The following is a 12648-nucleotide window of genomic DNA, read 5'->3' on the forward strand; positions in this document are numbered from 1 at the left end:
TTATAAAAACAGTGATGAGAATGAATGTAGTTCTTCAAAGGAACTAGCCGTCTTAGAATGGAAATATAGAAAAAGAGAGAGAAAGAGAACAATAGAGAAGAGAGTCAATTTACTTAACATTTCACAGACGCCAATTTCATTCCCTTACAAATGTTTATATGCAATTACCAATCGATACAATCTGTTATTCCCCTAACTAACTCAACTTCATTCACTTGTGCTAACTAACTCAACTACCTCTTCCTCCACTCGTGTTAACTAACTGCTTCCACATCAAAGCCACATCAGCACTTCTTCTAATGAACGCAACAGACGGCAACTACAACTGCAATGTAGCTCCTATCAAAGGCATGTTGGGTGCACGTGACACCCTTGGATTCCAGCACACACATTTGTCAAAGCTCATTTATGAGCTTGTTCCAAAAAACTTCAAAGCTAGCTCTTTCATTTATTGAGAAATGACCAAAGCATGGGAGATGTCTGACTTCTCTTAATGAGAAGTGATGCAAGGCATGTGGGACACGGTGAAGAAAGAGAAAAGCGAAAGTTCAAATAACGTATAAAACACCAATGAATGTTTAGATCCCCAATTACAAAAATACCAACACAAGTTTATAATCAAACAGTATATGTGTGGAATATGAAATATAAACTATAACCAAATTGGTAACACACTCTAAACCATAATTAATTACAAACACAGCAGCAATCAAAAGGTAAAGAGAAACGAAAAAGAGATGTAAACACAAAGATAACACGCCAATGTGTTATCGAAGAGGAAACCGAAGTACTCGGCGAAAAGCCTCTCCACCGCCCTCCAAGTGGTCAATAATCCACTAGAGAATGGAGTTGGGATACATGAATAGCAAAAGATTCTCCAAGCCTAATCTATCCAGTGCACCTAAGCCCTCCAAACTTCTTGCTCCAATAGGGTTACGCCAAATCTTGTATTTTCTAGCTTACTGGATCCCGCAATAAGCCCATTGCATCAACCAAATGAATTGGTCCTCTCTAAACTGCTTCCCAAGCACCAAAACACCTCCTCACTGATATGGGTATGGTGAGATAATGATTTGGCTAATGTACCTCTCAAGGATATGTCAATAGAGAGGGTGAGAGTAGAGGAATTTGGAGAATCAAATGATAAAAATTGTGGATGAGTCAGTCTTGTTTTTCTCTCGGGTTTCTCTCTCAAAATTCTCTCTAGAAACTTTCTACATTTCGTAGGTATAAGAGTATTTATAATAGGGTGTATGAGGAATACGAAAAGTCAATTTTCATCAAATAGGACATTCTAGCGACTCAACCTTGCGACTGGAATGAGTTGTGAGTTTGAGTCGCGAGCTAACTACCTGGTTAGACTGGAAGTTTTGTCCTGTAGTGCTCCAGCTATCATGACCCTTCAACTCCCCTGCATGCTCCACATGTGTACCATTTTGGCGACTTGCCAGTCGCGAGACCCCTTTGAATTGCACACATCTTGAGTTTTTCTTCACACTCTCTCACACACAACTCTTACATAAATCCCACCTAAATACAGGGTATCTAATTGATAAATTACAAGAAAATTTGGCACGAAATAAAGCCAACATATGATTGAATAAATTCAACCTTACAAAAAGAAAGAAGCAAAGGTCATTCGGCCTATTGGGAAGCTGAAGAAAACAGAGAGTCATTTTTGGCCATTTTGTGTGAATCTAAAGTAAGCAAGACACAGAGAAAGAGAAAGTTTCAGCTTGAGTGGTGCAGTCTGAATGAAGAGATAGAGAGAAACACAGTGAGAGTGTGAGAGAGTGAAAAATAAAAACGAGATATTTTTCTTTGCTCAAGTTACACAAAAGGAAGATAAATTAGTAGAGTTCTCATGGAGTTTTTGAGTGCTACAACCATGGAGAGTTGGAGTATTCAAAGGCAGATTTTGCTACTGGTTTTGTGGTGAGATTGTATTTACTCCTTGAAATTTATTTGTTGTATATCTAATTTATTGTGGACTCAAGTTTAGGATAAAGTTGATAGTTGTAATCTCTATTTCATAGTGGATATTTTTTGAAGCTGCCCTATGGTTTTTCCCTCTACATTGGAGGGTTTTCCACGTATGATTTGATATTCTTGTGTGGCTATGTTTATGTGGTGCTTGTTGGAATTTTTTTGTGTCCATAATATTGCTATTACTTGGTAGTTATATATTTTATTTCATACATAGACATTGAGGGGATTGAGATTTTTTCCCAACAAGTGGTATCAGAGCTTTTGGTTGCCTGGGTTGGACTGTCTTGTCTTGGATTAAATGGAGAATATGGCTATGAATACTATGGTTAAACTCTCGGCGTCGAATTATTCGATATGGAAGCCGATGATGGAGGTTGTCCTTTATTGCAAGGATTTACATGACCCTATTGAGGGTGATAGTGTCAAGCCTAGTAATATGTCAGATAGAGGCTGGGAGAAATCAAATAGAAAATCTGTTGGGTGTATTAGACAATACATCAATGTCAGTGTTTTTCACCATGTGTCTCAGGAAACAAATGCAGAGGCTCTTTGGGAAAAATTAAGGAGTATTTATGAAAGAAAGACAGCTCAAAATAAAGCTTTTATTGCTAGGAAGCTTGTGAATTTGAAGCTTAAGGAGGGTAAGTCCATTGCCAAGCATCTTAGTGAGTTCCAAGACTTGGTTAATCAAATGGTTACAATGAAGCTAGTAATAGATGATGAGTTGTAAACTTTATTGCTTCTGACTTACCTGACAGTTGGGAGACTTTAGTAGTGTCACTTAGTAATTCTACTCCGAATGGTGTGTTACAACTTGTCATGGTTAAAGATAGTTTGCTTAATGAAGAAACCAGAAGAAAGGATATGGGTAAGGATATTGCACAAGCTTTTGTCATAGAGAACAGGGGGAGGAGTAAGAGTAGAAATTCTAAGAGGTGAGGTAAATCCAGAAGTCGGTCAAAGTCAAAAGGAAAATTCAAGTGTTTTTACTGTGATAATGAAGGTCACATAAAAAGAAACTGTAAGGCTTGGAAGAACAAACAGAAATAGGATAAAAATTAGAAAAAGGCGAATGATGAGAACACTGCTGCTATTATAGTGTTGGAAGATGAGGTCCTAGCCATAGGACAAGATGATTGTTGTACAATTTCAGATCCTTATGTTGAATGGGTGATTGATTCAGCTGCTTCCTGCCATGTCACTATAAGAAAGGAGTTATTCACTTCATACAAAGCGGGAAACTTTAGGAGAGTGAAGATGGACAATGATAGTTATACGTACATTGTGGGAATTGGTGATATATGTGTTAGGGCTAACATTAGATACATCCTGATTTTGAAGGATGTGAGACATGTTCCGGATATTCGTCTAAATTTGATTTCCACTCATGTTCTTGATAAAAAAGGTTATGACAATTATTTCTGTGATGTAAATGGAGGCTTAACAAAGGATCATTGGTGTTTGCTAGAGGGAAAATTTGTTGTACACTTTACAAGACACAAGTAAAGTTGTGCAAGGATGTTGTTAGTGCAGCTCAAGAGGATTCTTCGTCTGACTTGTGGCATAGGCGGTTGGCTCAAATGTGTGAAAAGGGATTGCAGATTTTGGCAAAGAAGTCTCTCATTCCCTTTGCCAAAGGTACGTCACTAAATCCTTGTGACTTTTGTTTATTTGGTAAACAACATAAAGTTTCATTTAATATACCATCTACTAGAAAACCCAATGTATTAGATCTTGTTTATTCTGATGTATGTGGTCCCATTGATGTTGAGACTTTAGGTGGCAATAAATATTTTGTTACATTTATTGATGATGCTTCACGAAATGTGTGAGTTTATGTTTTAAAAATAAAAGACCAAGTATTTGAGCACTTCAAGAAATTACATGCCATGGTGGAAAGAGAGAAAGGGAAGCTTTTGAAGTGTGTCCGTAGTGATAACGAAGGTGAATACACATCTAATGAATTGAAGAGTTACTGCTTCGAGAAAGGTCTTAGATATGAGAAGACAGTTCCTAGTACCTCACAGCAAAATGGTGTGGCAGAAAGGATGAACCGCACTATTGTTGCAAAGATCAAATGTATGTTGAGAATGGCTAATCTGCCTAAGTCATTCTGGGGTGAAGCTGTTGTGACTGCATGCTACCTAATTAATTGATCTCCATCAGTTCCTTTGGATTTTGATATTTCAGAAAGAGTATAGACAGAGAAAGATGTTTCTTACTCTCACTTGAAGGTATTCAAGTGCAAGGCATTTGTTCACGTGCCTAAGGAACAAAGATTGAAACTTGATAGCAAATCCACTCCTTGTATATTCATTGGATATGGAGATGCAGAATTTGGCTACAAGCTATGGGATCTAAAAGAAAAGAAGATGATCAGAAGTCGAGATGTAGTTTTTCATGAGAATGAAAACTTGGCAGACTTAGAGAAAACTGAGAAGCCTAAAGTTACAATTGAAGGTGTTCTTGATCTACACCTACCTCTTCTTCCTTAGATAATGCCACAAATAGGGAAGAGGTACAAGATAAGAATTATGGTGATGAACCGACTGAATTTGATGCTGATGAGCCAGCAGGTGGTGATGGTGATGATGTGACAGATACAGATGGTGTTGAGCAGGGGGAGTAGCCTCCTCCACTAGAGATCGTCATCCATCGACTAGATACCCCACTTTTGAGTATACTATGATTACTAAAAAGGGGGAGCCGGAAAGTTTTCAGGAAATACACTCTCATAAGGATAAGCAAAGTTGGTTGAAGGCTATGTATGAAGAGATGAATTCTTAAAACTAGAATAAGACTTATGACTTGGTGAAACTTCCTAAAGGCAAGAAGGTATTGAAAAATAAATGGGTGTTCAAGCTAAGGAAAGATGGTGACAAGTTAGTGAAGTATAAAGCTCGATTGGTGGTCAAGGGTTTCAATCAGAAACAAGGGATTTTGATGAGATATTCTCTCCAATAGTCAAGATGAGTTCCATTCGGGTAGTTCTAGGATTAGTAGCTAGCTTGGATCTTAAGCTTGAGCAACTTGATGTGAAGACAGCTTTTCTTCATGGTGATTTGAAAGAAGTAATCTACATGGATCAATCAGAGGGATTCAAAGTAAAAGGGAAAGAATATATAGTTTGCAAGTTAAAAAAGAGTTTGTATGGCTTGAAGCAAGCTCCAAGATAGTGGTACAAGAAGTTTGACTCATTAATGGTGGGTCACAAGTACACAAGGACAAATGCAAATCATTGTGTGTATGTCAAAAAATTTCCCAATGGTAAACTTATTATTCTTTTGGTATATGTAGATGATATGTTAATAGTAGGATAAGATGCAAGCGTGATTGGAAATTTGAAGAAGGACACATTCAAGTCATTTGATATGAAGGACTTGGGTTCAGCAAGACAAATTTTGGGTATGCAAATTCTTCGTGACAGGAAAGCTAAAAAGCTATGGTTATCACAAGAGAAATATTTTGAGTGGGATCTTGAAAAGTTCAATATGAAGCATGCCAAGCCAGTCAGTACACCTCCTGGTTCTCATTTCAAGTTAAGAAAGAGATCTTGTTCTTCATCAAAGAAAGATAAGGGAGACATAGCATCAACTATTTATTCCTCAGCAGTTAGGAGTTTAATGTATGCTATGGTTTGCATATGACCAGATATTGCTCATGTAGTTGGTATTGTCAGTAGGTTCATAGTAAATCCTGACAAAGATCACTGAAAAGCAGTGAAGTGGATCTTTAGATATTTGAGAGGTAGCTCTAAATTGTGCTTGACTTTTGGTGATTCTAAACCATTTTTGGAGGGTTATGTAGATCCGGATTGGACAGGTGACCTTGATGGTAGGAAATTTACATCGGGGTATTTATTTACTTTTGCAGGGGGAGTTGTATCATGGCAGTCAAGATTGCAAAAGTGTGTTGCCTTATCTACAACTGAAGCTAAGTATATTGTAGCTAATGAAGCAGGTAAAGAGATGCTTTGGTTGAAACAATTTCTCCAAGAATTGGGTTTGAAGCAAGATGGGTATGTAGTTAATTGTGATAGTCAGAGTGCTATAGACTTGAGCAAGAATTCTATGTACCATTCATGCTCGAAGCACATTGAGGAGAGATACCATTGGTTAAGACTAGTTGTTGAACAACAATCATTTAAATTAGTGAAGATTCACACAGATGAAAATCCAGCTGACATGTTAACCAAGGTTGTGTCTAGAGAAAAGCTAAAGCTTTGTGTTGGGTTGGCCGGCATGAGTTTTGATTGAAGACTTTTATTGAAGATCTCCTTCTTTAGTGTGCTGGAGGGGGAGATTGTTGGGTGCACGTGACACCCTTGGATTCCAGCACACACATTTGTCAAAACTCATTTATGAGCTTGTTTCAAAAGTCTTCAAAGCTAGCTTTTTCATTTATTGAGAAATGACCAAAGCATGGGAGAGGTCTAACTTCTCTTAATGAGAAGTGATGCAAGGCGTGTGGGACATGCTGAAGAAAAAGAAAAGAAAGAAGCGAAGGCCATTCAGCCTTGTGGGAAGCTGAAGAAAACAGAGAGTCATTTTTTGCCATTTTGTGTGAGTTCTAGAGTGAGCAAGACACAGAGAAAGAAAGAGCTTCAGCTTGAGTGGTGCAGTCCGAATGAAGAGATAGAGAGAAACACAGTGAGAGTGTGAGAGAGTGAAAAAGAAAAATGAGACATTTTTCTTTGCTCAAGTTACACACAAGGAAGATAAATTGGTGGAGTTCTTATAGAGTTTTTGAGTTAGAGTATTCAAAGGAAGATTTTGCTACTGGCTTTATGGTGAGATTGTATTTACTCCTTGAGATTTATTTGTTGTATATACAATTTATTGTGGACTCAAGTTTAGTATAAACTTGATAGTTGTAATCTCTATTTCATAGTGAATATTTTTTGGAACTGCCTCGTAGTTTTTTCCTCTACACTGGAGGATTTTCCACATAAAATTTGGTGTTATTGTGTGGTTGTGTTTATGTGGTGCTTGTTGGAATTTTTTTGTTTTCATAATATTGCTATTACTTGGTAGTTATATATTTTAATTCATATAGAGACATTGAGGGGATTAGGATTTTTTTCCCAACAAGGCAAGATTCTCAAACCCATTCTACAGGAAGAGTGAAAAAAAAAAAAAAAAAAAAAAAAAAAAAAAAAAAAAAAAAAAAAAAAAACCACTTCTCAAACCCATTCGTTGACTATAGAGAAAAGGGAAGAAAAAGAATAAGAGTTTTGATCACTTCATCTGTTTTAGTAATATAAAGAACCCAGATTGGCTGTAATCTGTTACAGGAAGATAAAGAATCTAGATTTGCTGTTAGTCTCCTACATAACAATTTTCACTCAAAATTAGCGAGTATTCTCACTTTTTGCCACACCACGGCCGCCATCAGACCATCATCGGTAGTAGATCTACTGTCACCCAACATTTGCTTGTTTTGTTCTCAAAGCCATTCGATCTTCTTTCTATTTTGTGTTTATATATATATATATATATATATATATATATATATATATATATATAAGTTTTTTTTTTATTTCTTAGTTGGACTAACTTAAACTCCATATCTATTACTTCTATTGCTGTTTTTAAATGAGGTGGCACATATAAGCCATTGATCTAATTTAAATAGATCCTAGCCATAATTTGGACAATTATAATCCATTTAGATTATTGTATCCTAATTCACCCTTTTTTTCCTAGGGGGTCGATTTTTGAAGCTACTACCTCTTTGGGATCATATGCTTGACAAAGCATATTGAAGGCTAGGAAGGTCATATCGGTTGGGATGAGGTAGAGAATAGGGGATAGGAAGAGTATAAAGATCTATGACGATAGATGGATTCCAAGTACTGAAACAACAAAGATTTTATCACCTCGAGTTCTTGCCTTGGAGGATGCTACAGTCGACTGCTTGATGAACTTCGACTCGGGTTAATGGAACACTTTGGTGATTGATCAACATTTATTTTGCTTTGAAGTCCAACGAAAAAAAGTTATTCATCTGTGTGTGTCCAGACAGGTGGATTGTGTTATTTGGCAACGATGCAAGAATGGAGAGTATTCGGTGAAGACTGGATATCAGCTGCTGTGCGAGGATGAAATTTTTTGGTCTTGCATTCGGAAGCTTAGATTGCCGAATAAAATTATAACTTTTCTCTGGCGGGTGTGTTCTGAGGCTCTACCTATCAAAGAAAATCTGAAGAAGAGGAAAGTCTTGGAGGATACAAGGTGTAGCCTATGTTCCTCAACACAGAAATCTACATTCCATGCTTTATGGGGTTGCACAGATCTTTACCAGATTTGGGAGTCAACCTTTAGTTGGATTCGTAAAGTTTTTTTTGGCATTCATACTTTCCATGACTTGATAAACTTGGTTGGCCAGCAACCCCGAAGGCTAGAGCTTTTTGCCGCAGGTGAGTGGTTTATTTGGTTTTGCAGAAACAAGTTGAGGCTCAATGAATCTGGTTTACCTTCTCACAGAATCTTTGATGCAGCATCCACCTCTCTTTCCGAGTTCTAGTAGAGATTTTTGGTGCACAGAGCCCAACACGTGTCAACTGTAACTAAATGGAGACCTCTAGTGGTTGACAGCTTCAAAACGAATTATAATGGGGCAGTCTTGAAGATACAAATAAAGCAGGAGTCAGAGTAGTAGTCCGCAATGCCAAAGGGGAGGTTCTAACGACATTATTTGAAAAAATTCCCCTCCCCTCTTCAGTGGAGGTCTTGGAGGTACTAGCAGCACGAAGGGCAACTCTATGCATTGTGGAATTAGGCATTCGACAATCTGTATTTGAAGGGTATTCGGAGGTGGTGTGCAAAGCTCTAACAGTAGCTGATTTTTTTCATTCTGCTATTGGTCATATTATTAAAGATGTAGTGTCTATTGAGAGTTCTCTTGGAACTCACGCTTCCTCTCATACTAGGTGGCAGAATAATTCTGTAGTTCATGCCTTATTCAAGAGAGCGAAGTTATCTTTTCTTTTGTTAGTTTGGATAATACATGTTCTACCTGACATTTTAAACTTGTTTTTGATTTTCTAGTTACTTAAATAATATTGCTTGGTATTTTTCCTCAAAGAAAAAAGAATAATTCATCCTTTTCTTCACCACAAATGCACAATTAATCCAAAGTTAAGGTGTACATTTATTGAGAACAAGCCTCAATATAGATGTGAAGTTGCCACAATATGAGTTTAAAAAAAAAACTGTGATAATTTTTTTAAAAAAAAAATACTAATATTTTGGACTGTTTTTTTTACTTTGAAATTCAAAAAAGAAATTACTAGAATTTTGGAGATGTACCCGTGAAGTAAGGAAACCGAAAGAAAAACCATTTAATAAAAAGAGAAATTTCGTTATTGTTTTCTTTTGGCATCAATTCTATTCTAGCGACGTCGGAGGTGCAGTAGGCGTAGCCGTCTTTCCTATTAGATTTTTCCTTTAATTTCTGCACGTTTTCATCATTTCAACTCGCTGTTCCACACTCCTTTGCATGTGTGAGGCGTGTCCTCTTTCGCTCTTAGTCAACCATTATCATCACCTTATTCCTCACATTTAACCCAAATCCTAGAACAAACATCCCTTTCAACTTTACAACCTTCTGTCTTCTCCTTCTTCTTCTGTCCTTTTCCTTTACTTTTCAGCTTTGTCTTCTTTCCTCAAATACTTCTGTGTCTTGCTTTTTTTTGTTCACCAGTGGTCCCTAAGTTTGTCTAGTTAGTGTAGCACTGCACTGTCCTGTTAGTGCAATCACCATATTCCCTTTCTCTCGTACTACCACCTATGGATGACCACATAGAAGCTAGAGAATATGGATGGACAGCTAGTAGTGACTCTAACAACAGTGCTGAGCTGTTTGCAGAATAACTAGAGTCAGATCTTCTTTCTAGTGACGATGATGAGATAACTTTTGCTCAACATGGCTCCATTGTTGAACCTGATCCTGATAAGATAGCCATCCAGCGAGATTTTTGGAATTTATGTGCGATTGGCTTTATTCTGGATGATAGAAAATTCTCAGTACATCATCTTCAACACATTATCAACGATGCGTGGAAAATCAGAGAGTCAATCTCCATTGTGGGTAGGGAATCCTATTTCTACATCTTTCACTTTGAATATGTAGAAGACCTCATACACATCTGTACTGAAGGATCATGGGCTGTAGATGGTGCCCTTCTAGTGCTTGAAAGGTGTAGGCCAAATTTGGTGCTTAGCCACCTCCAACTCAATTATATCTCAGTATGGGTTCAACTTCACGGATTTCCTTTGGAATACCAGTATCCTGAACTTGCTAAAAGAATGGGACAGTTAATGGGTTTAATGGAAAGGGTTGACTGGGAAGTCAAGATACCCAGGATCATCTGTTTCATGCGCATAAAAGTTCGTATGGATCCTTGGCTTCCAGTTATCGTTCGCTTCATGCTCAGATTAGATAATGGATGTAAAGTATGGCTTCAGTAGATATGAAACGGTTCATAAACTGTGCATCAGATGTGGACTGATTGGTCACACCCGAAGATATTGCACACATTGCATGGAAGATATCGAGCTGATGCCTTTTCGACAGAGGCAGAGAATCCAGGAGCTTCATCAGCTTCAGTATAGATTCGGTGCTCTACAGTCACAATTCACAAATGAACTTAAGAGTATTTCACAATCGCAAAAGAAGATGGACCACTAGGATTTGCTTTGGGCGGATACTCCATACTTCAGAACATGCAGCTCCTTACCCTCCAAGCCCTGACCACCCTGACCCCAGTACTCCAAGCTCACCACACTCAACATGCAGCCACAACCTCCTCTAACCACCATCCCAACAACAATAAAGCTAAACTCCAATCTGCCATCAACTTGGTAAACCTCAATAATCCAATCCCAGCCACTCAACTTCCAGATGTTTCCATCCCAAATAACACCCCTGACCTTGTTGATACATATATACTTCCTGTGACACAAACAGTTCCCCAAACTCTAGCTAACTCCTTGGTCTCAACCAATTCTAACTCCACTAATCCGGGATCAGAGGAAACAGCCAACAACTTGCATGTGGACAATCCACCCTCACACCCAATTAATTTGGGCAATGGTATAAACTCTACTTCTTTCTCCATAAGATCATCCTGGCTTCCTCCCACAGAATCAAACCTCAAATGGACTTGGATATAGGGTAATGGTCCTTTTATTACAAATGGGCTAAGCCAACATCCCCAATGATAGGCCAAAAACGTATTGAGCCCTTGTGATGGATTAATTGATTAATTAGTAAAGTTCAATTAATTAACCAATTTAGCATGCAAACGCATGGTAGCACAAACAAATCACCAATAAACTAAAGTGCAGCGGAAAATAAATTTGACACGGTGATTTATTTACGAATGGAGAAAACTTCCAAGGCAAAAACCCCACCGGGTGATTTTAAGGTCACCACTCTCGAGAATCCATATTATCAAAACAAGCGGTTACAAGTAAAGGAATCTCAGTACCTTTTACCAACCTATAGTTGAACCCTTACCCCAATAACTAATTGGACTTGTTCTATAGTGACAATCTTTCCTCTTGATGCACAGCTCCCAGTACGTGACTAACCAATTGCGCGGATCCTAGTACGCGACTTCAATCACCAACTTGAGAAAGATGCTGGCTGCAAAGTTCTTCAGTTCATCCTCACAATGAAGAACATGAAGATGCTTGGTTACAAAATCCTATGGTGCACAGACACAGCAGCTTCTTCACAAAAAGATGAACTAGGACAAACTTTGTCTCTGGTCACAAATTGCTTGAACAGACTTTGCTCAATGCTTGTGAAACTTTTGTCTTCTTTGACGGCCCTTAAAATAATCATTTTATATGTCTAGGGTTGTGAAAAAAGAAAGCCCAAAGACATATCCACGGATCGGAATCAAAACAGATCTGAAAAACTGTTTTTCTTAAATCTCGACAGCTAGAGGTGTCGAGATGCTGTAGAGCCTCAAGGCTGGAACAGCTTATTAAAACTCGATAGATGAAGCCATCGAGCCAGCTGTCAAGCTTTAATGACTGACACTTCTTCAGCTTGTTTCTTGGACAGACTTGCATGGTTTTAACACTTGATCTTGAAACAAAGTTTCTTGATGCATTAAACACATCCTAAATCTATCCAAATACAAGTAATGTGCGTTTTGCCAAAGGATTAGCCAATTACATAAAAGAACGACATATGTTCTTAACAAGTGAACTACATATGTCCTAACACCCAATTTGAGGACTCAGAATCAAAAAGTGATACCATGACGATCATGTTCAACCTTGATAGCTTGAATGAAGACAAACCAGAAACCATGCAAGGCCATGGTTGGGAGAAAGGTTGTATACCAAAGTCTCTTGATTCTTTTATAGAGTCACTGGTGCAACGAGTTAATAGGGGAAGATTTAGATTTGAATTGGGAGACTCAATTAGTGGCCAAGACTGCTTGATTCTCAAAATGGCGGCTTCTACAATGAGTTACTTCAGTCAGAACAACATGCAAGCCCAACAGGTGACATCCACCCAATAACATTGAATCCACTGTAAGAGATCTATGCCCATTTGAACTCCTTACCCTTGGCCCGCCCTTTTTCCCCTATACTGTCCCTATCCTCCACTCTACATTATGGCATAAGGAAAATTGGG

This window comes from Castanea sativa, chromosome 11, assembly GCF_040712315.1.
Source record: "Castanea sativa cultivar Marrone di Chiusa Pesio chromosome 11, ASM4071231v1".
Lineage (NCBI taxonomy): Eukaryota > Viridiplantae > Streptophyta > Magnoliopsida > Fagales > Fagaceae > Castanea > Castanea sativa.